Here is an 18,704-nt window from a genome sequence, read left to right on the forward strand (position 1 = left end):
AGAGAGAGAGAGAGAGAGAGATAGATAGCTGAATGAGTCTAAGATAAAAGTTTCATAGATTACTCATGACAGGTGGGCCACAATTATCAATTTCCCATTTAGTGTTTGTGCCTCGGTAACTGGAATTGATGCAGTATAAAAATGCTAGGTTCCAAAGGTTAAACGACTCAGTCTCGACTAAATCAGATAAATAAATTGATGCGAGTCGTGATATTTGGTCAATTGAACAATGCACTGTCACAGAGAACTTAGCACGCTGCCGTGTGTGACATTAGCCTTCCTGCAATCCTCAACTCTCTCTGCTTCTGATGCAATATCACAGGTGATTGATTTGTCAGAAGGTGCCATCAGGTGTTTACGTCTCCATTTTGTTATCTCTTCAGCAAATTATCAACATGAAATGTCATCCTGGCACGTTTTCGCAAAAAAGGTCAACTGTCAGAGTAGCTGACGTTTTTCTCAGTACATTGCATTCAATGGGAAAAGGTGAGTGTCACAAGGTTTATGTTTTTGTCAATGCATTGCTTTTAATGGAAAAAGATGAGCACCACAGGGTTGATGTTAATCTCAATACATTGCAGTCAATGGACAAGATGATAGTGAGGTAAGGGGAGAGGGGAGAGAGAGGGCAGGGAGTCAACAGACAGACCGAGGTGGGAGAAAGGAGGGAGAGAGAGAGGAGGGAGAGATAGAGATGTGAGGAGGGGGATGCAGGATAGAAGGAGGAAGAGAATGGAGTAGAGAGGAGTGAGAGAGAAAGGGGAGAGTGAGGGATGGGTAGAGAAACAGGGAGAGGGTGAGGGAGGGAGGGACGTGGGAGAGACGAGGGAAAGGGAGAGATAAGAAAGAGGAGGTGGCGGGAGGGAAATAAGTAGGGAGATAAAATGTAGAGGGAGAGGGAGAAGGAGGAAGGTGAGGATGAGAGAGAAAGAGCGGGAGAGAGAGACAGAGGGTGAGAGGTTAGAAAGAAGGGGGAGGGAAGCGAGAGAAGAGAGTGGGGGATTAAGAGAAGGTATAGAGTGAGGTAGACAGACATGAGATAAACAAGAAAAAAGTCAATCCTGTGGATACATATATTTTCCCATTTAATGTATTCATGTTCACTTTGCAGCTGTGTGCCACCCATGGCACCATGCTGCTTACTGTCAGTTTTCCGGAAGATCCACCCATGCAGCACCTCAGCCCTGCAGTTATGCTCCTTTAAAAAGCAAATGATGTGGGATGCAGCCAGGGAAGTGATGATCGTGTATGTTGAGACGGAGCAAACCAAGAAAAGACATTGAGTTCACATGAGTAAATTAAACAGGTACAGTATGGAATGGAACAGGTGTACAATGTCCATTTTAGGACATCTGGGCTACTCGATAGGATGAAAGGTGAAAGGTGAGATGATAGAGCACACCAAACAAAGCCATTGAGTTCAGATGGGGAAATGGAACAGGTATGAAACAAGTGTATGTTGTCCATTTTATGAACTACTTGATGCTCCCAACGCTCTTCCGTAGCAACACTATTAACACTAATAGCTTCAACATGGGTTATTTTGAGATCCTTTACAATCTGATTGTTACATACAATGATCCATACATTTACCCCTTTATACCATTACATTTTATCCTGGTGGAGTAAAGCCTCATAAAGGGTCTATGTGTTGTCTGACTATATGAAAAACAATGGTCCCTAAAACAAAAATGTTGTCATTTTATCTGGGTAAATTGGGGACTTTAACACATGATGGTTAGCTGTGATCAGTCTGGTTGGTGTAGGCTTTGGAAGAGATCATAGGGCATTGAAATATTGTCATTAAAGAGCTGACTTTTCCCGGAAAAAAATAGGGCTACCAGAACTCCAATGGTAATTATGTTGGTACCTCATTTAGGGCTGCAATTGTGTCATTTTCTGTCAGTGTTCTCCCACCTGTGTCTGAACCCCCAGTTGTTATTATCCACCTTGGTAGCACAGTGGGGCTTTGAGTTTCTCATTTCATTTGCCTCCTATAGCAGAGGAGCTTTTACCACCATATACAGACGCTTCACACTAGGAAAACAGTAAATCCACTTTGATAAAAAGCTGGATTTTTCCTGAAGATTAGAACTCAGGACCGGCTATCTTAATCTTATTGTTAGCACTTTGCCTGTGCCCTAGGCAGTAGAATCCTGTCTCTAAGTAAAATGTATGGACTCCCTCTTTATTGAAAGCCTAAGTACAAATTGCACTGTTCGCACAAAATATATAAAAGAAGCGCTTTATTATCACAACATCTACCTTCTACGCTGGACAATTCATCTTGATGCACGACAGCGGCAGAGAGAAGATAACAAATTCAGCCGGGGACAACAACACAAGTTCATCTTTTGAGGCAGAGACTTCAGTGAGACATTCTAGTCAAAGGGTTCTCTTCAAACAGAGAAGAGCGTAGCCGTGTAGCATGGGCAATTTAATCACTTTGAAACATGAATCACTCCTACTCTCTTTGAGGAACACTTGTCAATATTGATTAGCCCAGCCCTCTAGAAAACAGCCTTTTTAAGTCCCTCCTCATGCCATAGACCTGGGCTTAATCAGGCTTTGCTTAAGAACAGAGCTGCTAGGAGTCCTTTTGTTACATAATGGATGGGGCCAAGTTACACAACTCACTCACTCTGTGGCACCTCACTCTCTCCTCCTCTCTTTCACTTCTTCATTTTTTGAATGCTCTACTGGAGATGCCACACTGCTATGACAACCGACCTCATTGACCCTCGTTATGTTTTCAAATCAGCGAGTGTAATCGGCACCTATATAATGTGTTTTGGCATTCTGTCATATGATTTTCAGCAGACGATGGAGGATCCCATCTGTTTATTTGGCTCAGTCAGGACCAATAACACACGGGATAGAACAAAGAACCCCCTTGAAAGACAGTTTGCAGCCTAGGGAAGTTGAAGGATAGGGACACAGTGAAATGACACCACCTCCCCATCTGGCGAGGTGTGTAGGGTGGGGATCTTGCCCTTGAGTCTTTGGGAGCCATGTAATTAAGGAATTAAGGCACACACCAAGTTAATAAGGCATTACAGTTCAATCAGCAAGTTAGTCACTAACGGGAGACTAGGTGAGGCGACTGCTTAAGCAAATAATGAATTTCATTAAACTATCAGGGATATGGAAGAATACCCCAAGGCTTAAAGATGGCAAAGACCTGGATCATTGGATCAAATGGATATTATGATAAGGATCCTACCTAAGACTGCATTTACAGTAATTCAACAATTGTTTTTTGGAGTGTAGAGTGTGAGAAAATGGTGGGGCTCACATTTTGTTTTATTTACTGGCCAATATGCGAAGGCAATTTAAGAAGCTCATACCAAGGATAATTTTGTCATTTGATCTGGAAATTTTAAGACCCCTTGAAGTATAAAAAAAGATCGAAAAAAATGTGGATGAAAATGTTTATTTGGCCTTACTGCTGTTAGCACATGTAAATGCAATGAATAACAGATTGACTAAATGGAACGACAGATAGTTCCACACAAAAAAATGAAGGACGTGTCTGTCCTATATATGAGAGTAATATACGAAACATCAGGATTATTTGTTGTTGGTGTATTTAACCCCTTATTATTGGCATTCAATTGGTACCAGGGGACCTTCAGACAAGTCTTGTGAGGCCTGTGGGTATCCTAGACCAAAACAATCAACATGTACGTAGTCCATAGAGGGGGTCATAATAGTCTGTAGGCCAAACCGTTTGGACGCCACTGACGATTTTGTGAGAAGAGATTTTCAGGATATCTCATGGTCTGACGAACATACCTCTAGCTGTCAACTTTCCCCGCAGATGCGGAAGTGCGACATCTGCGGATGCTGTGGATTGAGATGCATCCAACGCAAACAAATAAATATACACCTAGCTTAAACTGACGGATTTTGATTGGGACAGATTTTAACGTATTATTATGCTAACTCGATTTCCGTGGGGGTGTGGACATCGACTCTACGGGGTTAAATTGAGGACAGTGTCACCTGACGGAGAAGGAATAGAGAGAGAGGAAAAATGTCTCCTGTTCAATTACAAGAGCTGAGAAGAGTCGTTGTCTGACTGTCGGAGTCGAGCACAGGAGGTGCATCCAGTAAAAGTGAAGGACAGTCATGCTATTAAAATTGCCGGTCGTTCACAAAAGGAAAATATATTGTTTACTCTCATGAGGACAAAGATAGTTTAGGCGCAGTATGTTTTTATCTCAGAGCCTGGCTAGCTGGGCTACATGTGGGTTTTACTCCTGAATTTCAATAAGGACTGTTAACATTTTGGCTGTGATCAGCACATGTGGAACAGTCACAGTTCAGGTTGTTGAGGAGAAACACCAGTCTGAACTTCCTTCTTTTAATGACTCATCATAGTTGTAAGGAAGCACACTACAGCTACAACGTGCACTGTAGTCTTGAATGTGAGTCTAAAGAATTCAGAAATGGAGAGGAAAAGCTTTGTTTGATGAGCGTCCTCTTGAAAATTGGAGAGAGAGAGAGACGAAAACATGTAGAGAGAGAGGAAAACATGTCAGTGGCAAAAATGATTTCATTATTAATATGTTGCCTGACGACGTTAGGGTTGAGGAGAAAACAGAAGGAAAACACAGATGGATAGACCCTCGGCTCTGGGCCTTGAGACCAATCAATGCCCTTCACCTTCGTTTTCTGCACATTCTTTTCTTGGGGGAAAACATGATTGATGAGCATTAGTGTAAGATTAGCAAAACAATGTTTTAATGATTGATAACCACATACTGTTACTCCATGAATGATGACTGACCTAAAATATGCCCTCTGGTGAACTGATTGGAGTGGCTAGGTTTTGACTGGGTAATTCATGGCCAATTAGAAAAACGCCAGAGATCAACACGGCATGTTTTTCCCTTCTCCCTCTCCTGAATGCAGGTGGTGCAGTGTTAGTGCACATGTGTTGTAGAGCGATAGGGGGGGGGGGGCTCTAATGTAGTATTGGAAGGCCCCCGCTCTTCAAACATTCACGTGGGAACCGCTCCTGGTAATGTTCCCTAATTGGGTGGAGAAAACAGCGGCCTGAAAAATCCATGGTGAAACATGCAATCTTTTGGACTTTTTTTCCCATTTTTTTTTCTCAACGTTCAATGTAAATTACGACCTGATGTATACTGAATTCATAATGACCGGTTTTTCGCAAAAATTGCATTTTTCTTCCTCCAATGCATGTAGTGCATGATTCTTTTATAATTTTGTTTCTACAATGTGGTATATTTGTTCATTTGATCCCCATTAGCTTTTGCAGAAGCCTGAGCTACTCTTCCTGGAGTCCACAAAAAAAACATAAAAATATGGCAAGTTACAAAACACTGACAAGGACAGTCACACAAATGTAAAATACATTAAAAAGTAATGTGTGTTTGTGCGTGGTTCAAATGTTCCGACTGTCACTAAGAATTTGTCACCTACTTGTCCTCAGAGTGCTCCATTTGCAACCTATTCCTCCTGCTGCAGCCTGCGTTGAACATTTAGCCCATAGTGTTTGGTATAAGAAGAAATTATTGTCTCCAGACGTCTCCTGTAGCCTTACCATTTGTTCATTGCTTTGGAGTCTATACCTAAAGCAAATACAAGGTTTTTTTCCAGTCCACTTTCTACTGAACAGAACCATAAGGGAACACACTGCTCTTTGTATTCAACAATCACCTTTCACATTATCTTCAATCCCAATGAAATCTGTCTTCATTTATTTTATTTAACTAGGCAAATCAGGTAAGAACAAATTCTTATTTACAATGACGGCCTGCCTTGCAGAACGACTAATTTTTACCTTGTCAGCTCAGGGATTTAATCTAGCAACCTTTCGGTTTCTGGCCCAATGCTCTAACCACTAGGCTACCTGTCGCCCCATTGAACTAACTGGTTGGGCCATACGTGCATGTGGAAAGATGTATGGTATTGACTACTCATTTCAATCAAATGGGTCACTTTTCCAACAGTAAAGAGTTGAACATAGTTGTCAATGTCTATTCAGACAACAGTTGTTGATAGGCGCTATACTGAGATACCTGACTATTGGCTACCATTGTATATCTAATTAAGATCTTCAAAAAACATGTGTGCTGTGATATGAAACACTTTATTTTATTATCAGGAAATCCAAATCCATAATACTTAGATAAATATAATTTAAAACCTCTACAGGATCGCTGGGTCCCCCCCCGTAGGCTAATTTAATTAGCATGAGGTTGTAAGTAACATCAACATTTCCCAAGACATAGACATGTCTGATATTGGCAGAAAGCTTAAATTCTTGTTAATCTAACTGCACTGTCCAAGTAACTGTAGCTATTACAGTGAAATAATGCCATGCTATTGTTTAAGGAGAGTGAACAGTTATGAACTTGGAAATATATTAATAAACCAATTAGGCACATTCGGGCAGTCTTGATACAACATTTTGAACATAAATGCAATAGTTCATTGGATCAGTCTAAAACTGTGCACATGCACTGCTGCCATCTAGTGGCCAAAATGTAAATTCCGCCTGGGATGAATAATACATTATGGCCTTTCTCTTGCATTTCAAAGATGATGGTACAAAAAAAAGGCAAGCCAGATGGCCCTGCTCTTGAGTCAATATTCATTTTAAGGAATTATAATATATGTCTTATTTAAACAGTACAGGACTTGACTTTCAATAGTTTTTTGGCAGTTTCTATATTTGGTGTCATTAGTTGCTCACCGCAACCTATTGTCAGGATGAATTAATTGATAGTGGACAGTGGACATCAATTTGCTCAGAGAAACAAATACACATCGAATAACTGATGCTACCAAGAAAACTAGCAACACTAGGAAGCCCGCTAAGAGAAAAGAAAACAATCCAAAGGCAGTGGATTTAGTAGAATTGTTTACTGACATACTGTAAAAGTGAGATTAACAGCTTTCATAGACTTGTCCTCTATTGGTTGGCCTGTCATGATATATTGCTTGTTTGTTCTTTTGCTCTTAAAGCACTTTGAGATTCTATGAAAAGTGCTACAGAAATGTAATACATTATTAACAATAGTTTTCTTTCTTGTGATGGCAGGAGATGTGCATTTCCTGTAATATTGCATGTAAATAGACTCAAGTAAAATTAATAGAAATTACTATCTACTGCAGAGTGCCACAAATATGATATTCTAATAACCATATTACTAATAATAGGCAAAGCTGTCTGACTGTGATATAATAATACCCCATTGAATATTGCTCATTGGTATATAGCGTGAGCTGCTATATTTGCTTATTCGACTCAGAGAGGCTCAGACAAAACTGTAGAGGTTTTCAGGGTCTTCTAAGGTAGTAAGAAGCTTCTTCTTTTTTTACCAGAGCTTCCATCTCCACAAGATGAGGATGCTAGAGAGGGGCATTACGGGGGAGATTTCCCAGCAGCATTTGCTATAATGTTGAGGTTAAGCTGCGGCAGGGCCGCCAGTCCTTTTGTGATTATTGCCGTATTCAACGGTCTCCTCAAAGGCTTTATCTTGTTTTCAAACAGGAGTACGCCTGCTGATTACCAATAGTGTTGCTGTCGCCTTACCACAATCCTTCACAAAAGAAAAAAAGATGATGAAGAAATATTTACAAATATGTGATTAGCAGTTTACCGTGGCAGATAAATATCTATGTTAGGGTTTAGGATATGCATACTCCGTAGGCATAGTATACACTCAAGCATTGCGGTTGTCTTATTGTATAGTTGTTCCCCGATAGCAAACCAGACACTGTTATATTTCAAACAACAGAGTGGATGTAGAATTTTATCAGAGGAAACATTGGGTTTTCCTCAAAAAATATGTATTTGCCATTGACTTCATCAAAGGAGACCCATGCTCCAATTTTAGTCATTCATCTTTTACAGGGCACATCCATTTGTATTTCAGAAAGAAAACTTCATATGACTACAGATATCTTTTTGAACCTCTGGGGGCAGTATTTCATTTTTGGATGAAAAACGTTCCCGTTTTAAGCGCAATATTTTGTCACGAAAAGATGCTCGACTATGCATATAATTGACAGCTTTGGAAAGAAAACACTCTGACGTTTCCAAATCCGCAAAGATATTGTCTGTGAGTGCCCCAGAACTGATGCTACAGGCGAAACCAAGATGAAACTTCAAACAGGAAATGAGCTAAATTTCTGAGGCGCTGTTTTCCATTGTCTCCTTATATGGCTGTGAATGCGACAGGAATGAGCTTACACTTTCTGCCGTTTCCCCAAGGTGTCGGCAGCATTGTGACGTATTTGTAGGCATATCATTGGAAGATTGACCATAAGAGACTACATTTACCAGGTGCCTGGTGTCCTGCGTCGAAATTGGTGCGCAAACGCCAGGTGCAACTATTTTTCCATTTGATAGAGAGGAGAAACCAGACTTCCACGAACGTTATATCACCGAAGAGATATGTGAAAAACACCTTGAGGATTGATTCTAAACAACGTTTGCCATGTTTCAGTCGATATTATGGAGTTAATTTGGAAAAAAGTTCGGAGTTTTGATGACTGAATTTTCTGGTTCTTTTGGTAGCCAAACGTGATGTACAAAACGGAGCGATTTCTAATACACAAAGAATATTTTTGGAAAAACTGAACATTTGCTATCTAACTGTGAGTCTCTTCGTTGAAAACATCCGAAGTTCTTCAAAGGTAAATGATTTTATTTGAATGCTTTTCTTGTTTTTGTGAAAATCTTGCCCGCTCAATGCTACGCTAAATGCTACGCTAGCTATCAATACTGTTACACAAATGCTTGTTTTGCTATGGTTGAAAAGCACATTTTGAAAATCTGAGATGACAGTGTTGTTAACAAAGGCTAAGCTTCAGAGCTAGCATATTTATTTCATTTCATTTGCGATTTTCATGAATAGGATCCCGGATCCGGGTTTGCTCGTCGCAGCTGGTTAAAAACATTGAAAATAAGTAAAATGTACGTCATGTTTACTGTCATCGATGGATTTATAGCACTGAGCCTGTAACAGTGATTCAGGGAATTCAGTTTTGTGACAAACTCTCTTTGCAGAGTTATTTTTCCTATTTTATAAGGAGGTAGAGCAATACAATTAAAACAGTGCTTCAGAGCACCAACTGGTTTATTATTCCAGGTTTTGTTGCCTGTGCTTAATGTAAAAACACCCCTGCATAATGCAGTCATCCGTGTAAAGAAACCACAGTATTATTATTGTATAATCAGTGGCTTTCTTACTCTTTGACGCCAATATAAACATAGAACAAGAAAGAGTTTAGCTCTGGCTACAGAAATAATTGGCTCTGTGCTGTGCCAGAGTCTCTGTTCCAATGTGCAATGTCCTACCATTCCCATTACAATTTGGGAACATAGAATGGTTGGGATTGGGCAGCCTGATTGGCACAGGCCTCTGGTCAGCTGTTATCTTGTTGCACATAATGGGAGGATTTGTATTGGGTTTGAGTAATAAAAAAAAAAGAAGGGCCCTGGGGCCCTATTCACCTAGAGTCCCCGCTGTGTCCTGATGCTTAAGCCCTCCAGCAATGAATTATTCTGCCTCCGTTTTAAGACTACTGCAGTAGAATGACAAATCCACTGTGTGCTATTTTCCCGGGAACACTGATCATATCTGATATTATTTGTTATATGTGTCATTGATGTAACCCAGTATTGCTACAATCAAATCATTTATACTGACAATTGACATTGAAAACATACTAATGCTGAAACTGTCAGTGATAATCATATGAAAAACATTTGAAACCTTTTATGTTGATGACCTCTTCTTTCAAATCATGAAAATTGTCAATGGCTGAATATGGTAACAAACATAACACGATGCATGCCATTGCATTTGTGCCTTATTTTTGCATGTTGTATACAAATTGATAACCTAGAGCTTGATGGCTTTAAAGAGATGCATTGCGTTTCAGTTCCTCAAATGCATTGGATTTCGTTGTAGTTCAGTCTTTCAAATGTATTGCATTGCGGGCTCTACTGTACATTGCATTTCAGTCTTTTCCTTTGTTTTCATCTGATCTCTTGATAATGCAAATTTGACATGTGGATGTCAAGGCTGTGTAATTTTTTAAAAGTGCTTCCACTGTTAGAATGCATATACATGTATTAGTATTTGAATCTGTGAAGAACACACTTGCACATTTTGGAAAGCCACCCACTGCGTTTCCCTTTTCTTCCCGTGTGATGCGTCTATGTATAAGTACCAAGCCCAGATCAGACAGACTGATCCAGACTGAGCTCAAACAGGGAAGGCAGTGGTACTTTTCTCCATGTCACAGTTCCAAAACTGATTGAAGTTGCTTTTAATCGACTTTGACTATATCACCCGTCCTCCCCCTTAATCGTTGCTACCAAGTGAAAAAAATATTTTTTCTCTGTTTAAACTAATATTCAGTGGCCGTGGCCAATAATGTACATCGTCTATGATTAAACTTTTTTTTTTTTTGTGGGGTCATGAAGCTAAGGATGAATAGTCAGGGCAAACGTGGATATCAAAATATGTAATACGTTATCCTAGCATGAATTCTGCCGCTTTAGCCCTTACATTTCGGCCTCCATTACACTGACAAGCTGTAGCAACTTACCATATCAGAAGATGTTCAGACTACATGGTTCTTTTCCGGCTAAGAAGACAGAAGATGAGGGGCCATGGAACAGTCAGTCTGAAAGGCAGTGAGAGAGAGAGAAGGGCAGAGTTAGCATCAGGATATCGTTAACGGTTAGGATTTTGGACGCAGAGCTTCACAGAGATTTAGCCTGTCAGCCCAATGGTCACTAAGTCATTCCAACAGTGTCTAGCCACTATCTAGCAACTTCTCTCGAAAACCATTATTTCTTAAAAGACGGAGAATGTGATGTGAACAATGTAAAGAGGAGCCTCCTGCAGAGTTTGCAATGAAGTGAACTAAATAGCATAATTAGTGTGAAACAAACAGGTTCATTTAGGAGGTTTAAAAGAGATCAATTTCAAACTAAAAATGAGATACTGTTGGTTCCACCAGTGGTGTAGTACTGCTATTTGTTTTATTGACGTCATCATTTCCACAATCAAAGTTTGTACCGACAGATGTAGCCTATTGAATAGCCTATCATTACAGAGCTCTCCAAACCCTTTTGCTAGAGCGCTACCACCCTGTAGAGTTTCACTCCAACCCCAGTTGTAACGAATCTGATTCATTTTATAAACCAGCTAATTATTAGATATAAGGTTTGCTAGGTTAAGGTTGGAATGAAAAACTACAGGATGGTAGCTCTACAGGAACAGGATTGGAGAGCCCTGCATAGAATAGGCATCAAATGCATCCTCCAATTGCAACATCTGCCTATGCCCACACATATTGTCTCAAGAAAATGTTATATTTTTAATACCCTCATAACACCAAATTAGGCATACCTAATTTCAAAATAGGCCATCACTGGCAATAGGGAATGATAATGCTTCACGTTTTACTGGTGAAGCATCTGCATGCCAATCATTTGATTGATCTCAATCAGTTTCATGGGAATAGCCTATGCATTTTGATCGATATTCTTGAATTACTGTTTCGTGAGCAAATGAGTGCAGATGGTGTTAACAAACTATTAGCCTTTCTCGTATTTTGTTTCAATCAAAGCATACACTACATTTGGAAAGTGATCAGACCCCTCAGATTTTTTAAAAACGTTACAGCCTTATTCTAAAATTTATTAAATAGTCCCCCCCCCCCCCCCCCCCCCCATCAATCTACACACAATACCCCATAATGACAAAGCAAAAACAGTTTTTGTTTAAATTTCGGCAAATGTATTAAAAAAAATCTGAAACATCATATTTACATACAGTAAGATTTCAGACCCTTTACTCAGAAGCACCTTTGGCTGCGATTACAGCCTTCAGTCTTCTTGGGAATTACACTACAAGCTTGGCACACCTGTATTGGAAAGTTTCTCTATTTGGAATTCTTCCCTGCAGATCATCTCAACCTCTGTCAGGTTGGATGGGGAGCGTCCCTGTACAGCTATTTTCAGGTCTCTCCAGAGATGTTTGATCGTGTTCAAGTCCGCGCTCTGGCTGGGCCACATAAGGACATTCAGAGACTTGTCTCGAAGCCACTCCTTCATTGTCTTGGCTGTGTGCTTAGGGTCATTGTACTGTTGGAAGGTGAACCATCGCACTGGCCTGAGGTCCTGAGCGCTCTGGAGCATGCTTTCATCAAGGATCTCTCTGTTCTCCTGACTAGTTTCCCAGTCCCTGTCACTGAAAAAGATTCCCACAGCATGATGCTGCCACCACCATGCTTCACTGTAGGGATGGTGCCAGGTTTCCTCCAGACATTACTCTTGGAATTCAGGCCAATCTTGGTTTCATCAGGCCATATAATCTTGTTTTACACAGGCTGTCATGTTCCTTTTACTTAGGTGTGACATCCGTCCGGCCACTCTACCATAAAGGCCTGATTGGTGGAATGCTGCAGAAATGGTTGTCCTTCTGGAAGGTTCTACAATCTCCACAGAAGAACTCTGAAGCTCTGTCAGAGTGACCATCCGGTTCTTGGTCACCTCACTGACCAATGCACTTCTCCCCCGATTGCTCAGTTTGACCGGGCAGCCAACACTAGGAAGTGATTTGGTGGTTGCAAACTTCTTCCATTTAAGAAAGATGGAGGCCACTGTGTTCCTAGAGACCTTCAATGCTGTAGACATTTTTTGGTACCCTTCCCCAAATCTGTGCTTCTACACCATCCTGTCTCTGAGCTCTACGGTCCATTTCTTTGACCTCATGGCTTGGTTTTTGCTCTGACATGTAATGTCAACTGTGGGACCTTATATGGACAGGTGTGTGCTTTTCCTTATCATGTCCAATCAATTGAATTTACCATAGGTGGGCTCCAATCAAGTTGTAGAAACATCTCTAGGATGATAAATGGAAGCAGGATGCACCTGAGCTCAATAGCAAAGGGGCTCAATACCTATGTAAATAAGGTATTACTCTTTTTAAATATTAATTTAAAAAAATTAAAGTCTAAAAACCTGTTTTCACTTTGTCATTATGGGGTATTGTGTGTAGATTGATGAGGAAAAAAATGGATTTAATCCATTTTAGAATAAGGCTGTAACATAACAACATGTGGAAAAGGGAAGGGGTCTGAATACTTTCCAAATGCACTGTATATCCTGCCTAGAGGCTCTGTTGAGCTTTGGCGCATGTGATTTTCTGTTGTTGGCTTTTCAGTTTCAGCTAACTATCCTAAAATTTCATTGGAAATGAGCAGGTGTTTTTGGTGTAACAGTAAAGTTATAGGCCTGCTATGCTAGGACATTATATTTGGTTATGTTATGCAAAATACAAATGAATTGCTTTGTGATCTTACAAGATATTGATTCAGCTTTGATCTAACTTTACTAAACAAGCACCATTGTGAGAACTGGTCATTTTCTATTTCTAAATATTATAGTGATGAGTAGGACTATTAGAAATAAGAAACAGATTTAAGGAGTGTTATTTTAAATTATTGGAACACCCATTTATGGTTTTTAAAGGATAACGCTAAATCAACTTTGATTTGCTTACACACATGGTTACAATATACCCTATTTTTTTATTTAACCTTTATTTAACTTGGCAATTCAGTTAACAACAAATTCTTATTTACAATGACGGCCAACCCAGACGCCACCGGGCCAATTGTGCGCCGCTCTATTGGACTCCCAATCACGGCCAGTTGTGATACAGCCTGGAATCAAACCAGGGTGTCTTTAGTGACTCCTCTAGCACTAAGATGCAGTGCCTTAGACCACTGCTCCACTTGCGAGCCCATTACAGAATAAAATAAAACAGATAGGGGAACTATCAATTCATATAATTTACTTGCTTAGATTTAATCATCAAATCAATTGACCAAGTATTGAACATAAATCAATACTAAGTAAAATTGCAGGAAATTTGTTTTAAAATAGCCATAAAATCAAGCTTTCAATACATCACTGGGGCCAAGCTTCCATCCAGGACCTATATACTAGGCTGTGTCAAAGTAAGGCCCAAAAAATGGTCAAAGACTCCAGTCACACAGGTTGACTGTTCTCTCTGCTACCGCATGGCAAGCGGTACCGGAGTGCCAAGTCTAGGACCAAAAGGCTCCTTAAAACCTCTTAGGGCTAGGGGACAGTGTTCGGAAGTTCGGATAAATGACGTTCCCAAAGTAAACTGCCTGTTACTCAGGCCCAGAAGCCGGGATATATATATTCTTGGTACCATTTGAATGGAAACACTGACGTTTGGGGCCAATATATTCTATTTGGACAATGGCCAATATATTCTAAATATCAAAAGCAGGGCTATAGCAACTTCTAGAGAGGGTCAGGCTCTTGGGCTTTGCGGTGGACACTCTGGTTTTGGTGTCCTCGGCAGAATAGTTTTGCAGTAACCAGGTGGTCACATATCATATTGGGTTCCACTGCGCAAGATGGGGTTGGTGGAGTTTTATGAACATCAAGGCAAAAAGGGAATTTACATTTTTTGTCAAGCCTCTAACGGGCCTCCGCAGTGCACACATGTAGCCTACAGTTCTTAATCATTCTCGCCACCGCCAGAGAGACGACAGGGGGAAAAAACACAATTTGCCTACCTCTAGGCTGCTGTAGACTACATATTTATTTGGTTTGTCATTCTAACGTTTTTCAATTAATTGTTGTGGTAATTCAATTCAATTTATGTCACACTATTATTGTGCTGGAGATTTTTCAATGTGATTTGAAGTTGACACTTCATCTGAACTGGTTTAGTAACGTTACCCCCATAGACCCATATTAACCCTGACCCATATTAAGCCTAATCGTGTACTGAAAAGCATATGGGCTGAAAAGTCCAGGCATCTGGGCTTAATCTGTGTTTTGGAAACTAGTTAGAATATATTATCTACTGGCAATTCTCCTGCATCTAGCAACTCTAGATGTTACCTTGTCATTTCCTTCACAGCAAATGTTATTATGGTGGCAAAGTCGTAGAGCGCCGTGCTCTCATTAATGGTAAACTGTTTTGAATATCTGACAGTGATATCGCCATTGATCTCCTCTTTTTGTATCGTACTTGGCAGCTTTTTCCCACCCCGACATAAGCACGTCTCTTATGTTTTATCATGTTGCGTCTGAAATGAAGGGAAAAGCACAATAACCTCTCACTGAAAATATAAAATGGGGAATCTTTTTGACAGTCGCATGCATTAAAATTAGCTTGCTTTCACTGTTGCCCGGAAAGTTAAGAGCCAGCAGAAATTCGTATGACAGGGAAAGTCAAATAGAGCAGAGGCTTTCTGGCACAAGCCTTTTAATGACTGGATGTAGTAGTTGGTAGCGTATCCCTACGCCTTTAAAATGGTAGCGTGCAGAGGTTAGAGCCTGCAGACTACTGTGGCTTGGCACAGGTGGAGGGACACAAAGATGCCTGACTTCTTTACCACAGCCGTTGGCTTAGTCTGGCCCCACTCTCATCCCCAAGAAAGAGGGATAGATAAAGGGAGGAAGGGAAGGATGGATGAGGGGAAGGTGGGAGTCTGTAATGGTTGGGGGTAGACGGAAGTCCAGAATGGAATCCTGAGAGGTAAACCAAGGTCAGCATTACTCTCTAGTCTAACATGAAACCCAACACACACACACACACAAATATACGAACACACACACACACACACACACACACCAGGCTGCCAGACTGACACTGTAATGGCAGTGCCCTAAGATTGAGATCTTCACTCTTCACTGACTCTGTCCCTCTGTGGAGAAAGCTCAGTGGAGAGAGTTCGCCCCTGTCTTCCCCTGGTAGTGGCCCAGATTGTGAGGCTTTCATTTGGCTGAGGAGGAGGTTGGTGGTTCAGGGAGCTCAGATGGCTGGACTGTGATGCTTGCAACAACAAGGTTGTTGGATTTTCCCATCAAATACTGCATTTTTAATCGACCATAATGTTAACTGATTCCATACTTGCTGTACTCTATCGATTTGGATACCATCTACATATTGTCACATTCTGACCATCAGGTGTTAGTCATTGTCTCTGATTGGGAACCATATTTAGGTAGCCTGGGTTTCACTGTGTGTTTGTGGGTGATTGTTCCTGTCTCTATGTTTGCACCTGATAGGACTGTTTAGGTTTTCACATTTCATTGTTTTGTAGTTTATTCATGTATAGTTTTCCTTCATTAAAAAACCATGAATAACAACCACGCTGCATTTTGGTCCGACTCTACTTCGCCTAAAGAAAACCGTTACACATATAAATTCAGCCACAAAAGAGCATAGCCCAATACATAAAAAAATAGATATATATATTATTTTTTAAGTCTGTGTACGTTTATTGGATAGAGAGAGATATAGATGAGAGTGTGCAGAAATAATACATATGCACCAGAGGCAGTGGCCTAGACCGCTAGACCAGTGGTTTCTAAATTATATATATATATATATATATATATATATATATATATATATATATATATATATATATATATATATATATATATATATATGTGTGTACAGTCTCAGTCAAAAGTTTGAACACAGCTACTCATTCAAGGGTTTTTCTTTATTTTTACAATTTTCTACATTGTAGAATAATAGTGAAGACATCAAAAATAACATATATGGAATAACATAGTAACAAAAAAGCGTCAAACAATTATTTTTGATTCAATGTAGTCAAAGTTTGCCTTGATGACAGCTTGGCACACTTGGCATTCTCTCAACCAGATTCATGAGGAATGTTTTTCCAACAGTATTGAATGACTTCCCACATATGCTGAGCACTTGTTGGGTGCTTTTCCTTCACTCTGCGGTCCAACTCATCCCAAACCATCTCAATTTGGTTGAAGTCGGCTGATTGTGGAGGCCAAGTCACCTGATGCAGCACTCCATCACTCTCCTTCTTGGTCAAATAGCCCTTACAGAGCCTGAAGGTGTGCATTGGGTCATTGTCCTGTTCGAAAAACAAACAATAGTCCCACTAAGCGCAAACCAGATAGGATGGAATATTGCTGCAGAATGCTGTGGTAGCCATGTTAAGTTTGCCTTGAATTCTAAATAAATCACTGACAGTGTCACCAGCAAAGCACCCCCACACGATCACACCTCATCCACACATGCAGAGATTATCCGTTCACCTACTCTGTGTCTCACAAAGACCATCCTAGGCCATCCAATACAACACTTGAAGTGGGGGTCAATTGAAAAGGATTGCTCATTAAAAAAAATACACAGGCTTAACTCTGGGGTAAAGTATGCTTGATGGTTGGGAGGAAAAGACTCTTTCCCCCTAACAATTCCAGCCCCAAAAAGGCTTTCCCCAAGCGTGCTAATCAGCTTGCGAGTCTCCCGGTGTGTTTTCACACCCCCAAAGGCACCATCTTCTAACTCATGCCAAGCAGCTTTGCACTGCTTTGACGTTTCTGGCACTGCATGCCTTACCTCCATCCACTTCCCTTCTTTCCCTCCTCCCCCTATCTGTATTTTACTCCCCTTGTTCTCTCTTTGTGTTGCTCTCTCGCTCATCAAATCTCATTGTGTTTTGCTCGTCCTCTCCCCATGTGATTGTGCGTTCTTGTTCCACAGATTCAGCCAGACTGCTCGATAGAGAAGCATTGCGTTGTTTTTGTGCAGTTTTCTGTTTTGTCGTTTTGAATGTATTTTCAGCTCTTTTCTCTATGATATGACCTTCTCATCGTTGAAGAGGCTTGCGTGCCTCAAAGAATATGAGCTATGCCAGAGCGGCATCTTCGCCTTGCAAGGTAAATTATAGTGGATAGATTAGGGTTAAAGGTCCAGATGAAAGCATAATAGTACTCTATTTTGGAGTTTAGATATTGTGAAGAAAACTTTGTTGCTACAGAAGAAAACACAACGCTCTATAGTCCATTAAAGACAATGTGGTTGTTAGGCTGCATGTTCAACGAGATATTGGTAATTTATCATGGATAATGCTTATTCATAATGAAGGAGTTTTCTGCATTGGAGGGGAGAATAGGCTTAACCTTTTCACATCATAAGGGTAAATAAACACTTCAGACGGTGTGCCTTTGGACTGGCCTTCAAAAGGCTCCTAACATTCATCACACTGGCTTCCTGTGAGGTATTTCATGTAGCCTTTATGTAGCTGCGGGGCTAAGAGCTAACTTAACGCTCAAGTTTGTTTTTGTCATCTTGGTTGCATCCAGTCGCCAAGTTTTTTCTTTCTTCTTCTCCCCAATCAAAAATAAGTCAATACTCAATCATTGAAGTCCATCTCACATGAGCTTCGAGAGCCTTTTGAAGCTGTCTGAAAGTCTTGCTCTTAATACTTTCTCAGGATTTCCCAAAGGCCAGTAAATGATTTATGGAGCTGAAAGCCAGTGTGTCTGAGAAGAGCTAGTTTCACCTTTGGGAGACGCAGTCACCACCAGAATGTATACAAGAGACAGTATGAGGGCCTCAGTTAGCATTAGCGTCACATAGTTCAACATCTGGAACAGTCTGTGAATCCTGACAGACATTGCAATGCAGTTTCTACAGACATCAATGCTTTAGTTTGCCTCCTTCTTGCAGGCCCTTTCTGTTAATGAAGATATGGCACGGTTGAGGTTCAGTTGAATTTTCAGTTGTGTAACACAGAAAGTTAAGCATGCAAGAAAATGGAGCTACAGTGTACTTTCTGCTAGCTACAAGCTGCCATACACACTTTTCTTCAAACTT

The 18,704-nt window shown here is 40.5% G+C and overlaps 1 long non-coding RNA gene across 1 annotated transcript in view; it reads right to left on the reverse strand.

The window, feature by feature from the left end:
• LOC139390708 (uncharacterized) overlaps positions 1 to 18,704 on the reverse strand; it is a 132,399-nt gene that overhangs the window by 48,882 nt on the left and 64,813 nt on the right. Inside the window, exon 2 of the long non-coding RNA XR_011629532.1 lies at positions 10,600 to 10,677. This is a non-coding gene — a long non-coding RNA (uncharacterized lncRNA). The remainder of the gene's footprint in view (positions 1 to 10,599; positions 10,678 to 18,704) is intronic.

The sequence above is a fragment of the Oncorhynchus clarkii genome, chromosome 31 (genome assembly GCF_045791955.1).
Source record: "Oncorhynchus clarkii lewisi isolate Uvic-CL-2024 chromosome 31, UVic_Ocla_1.0, whole genome shotgun sequence".
Taxonomy (NCBI): domain Eukaryota; kingdom Metazoa; phylum Chordata; class Actinopteri; order Salmoniformes; family Salmonidae; genus Oncorhynchus; species Oncorhynchus clarkii.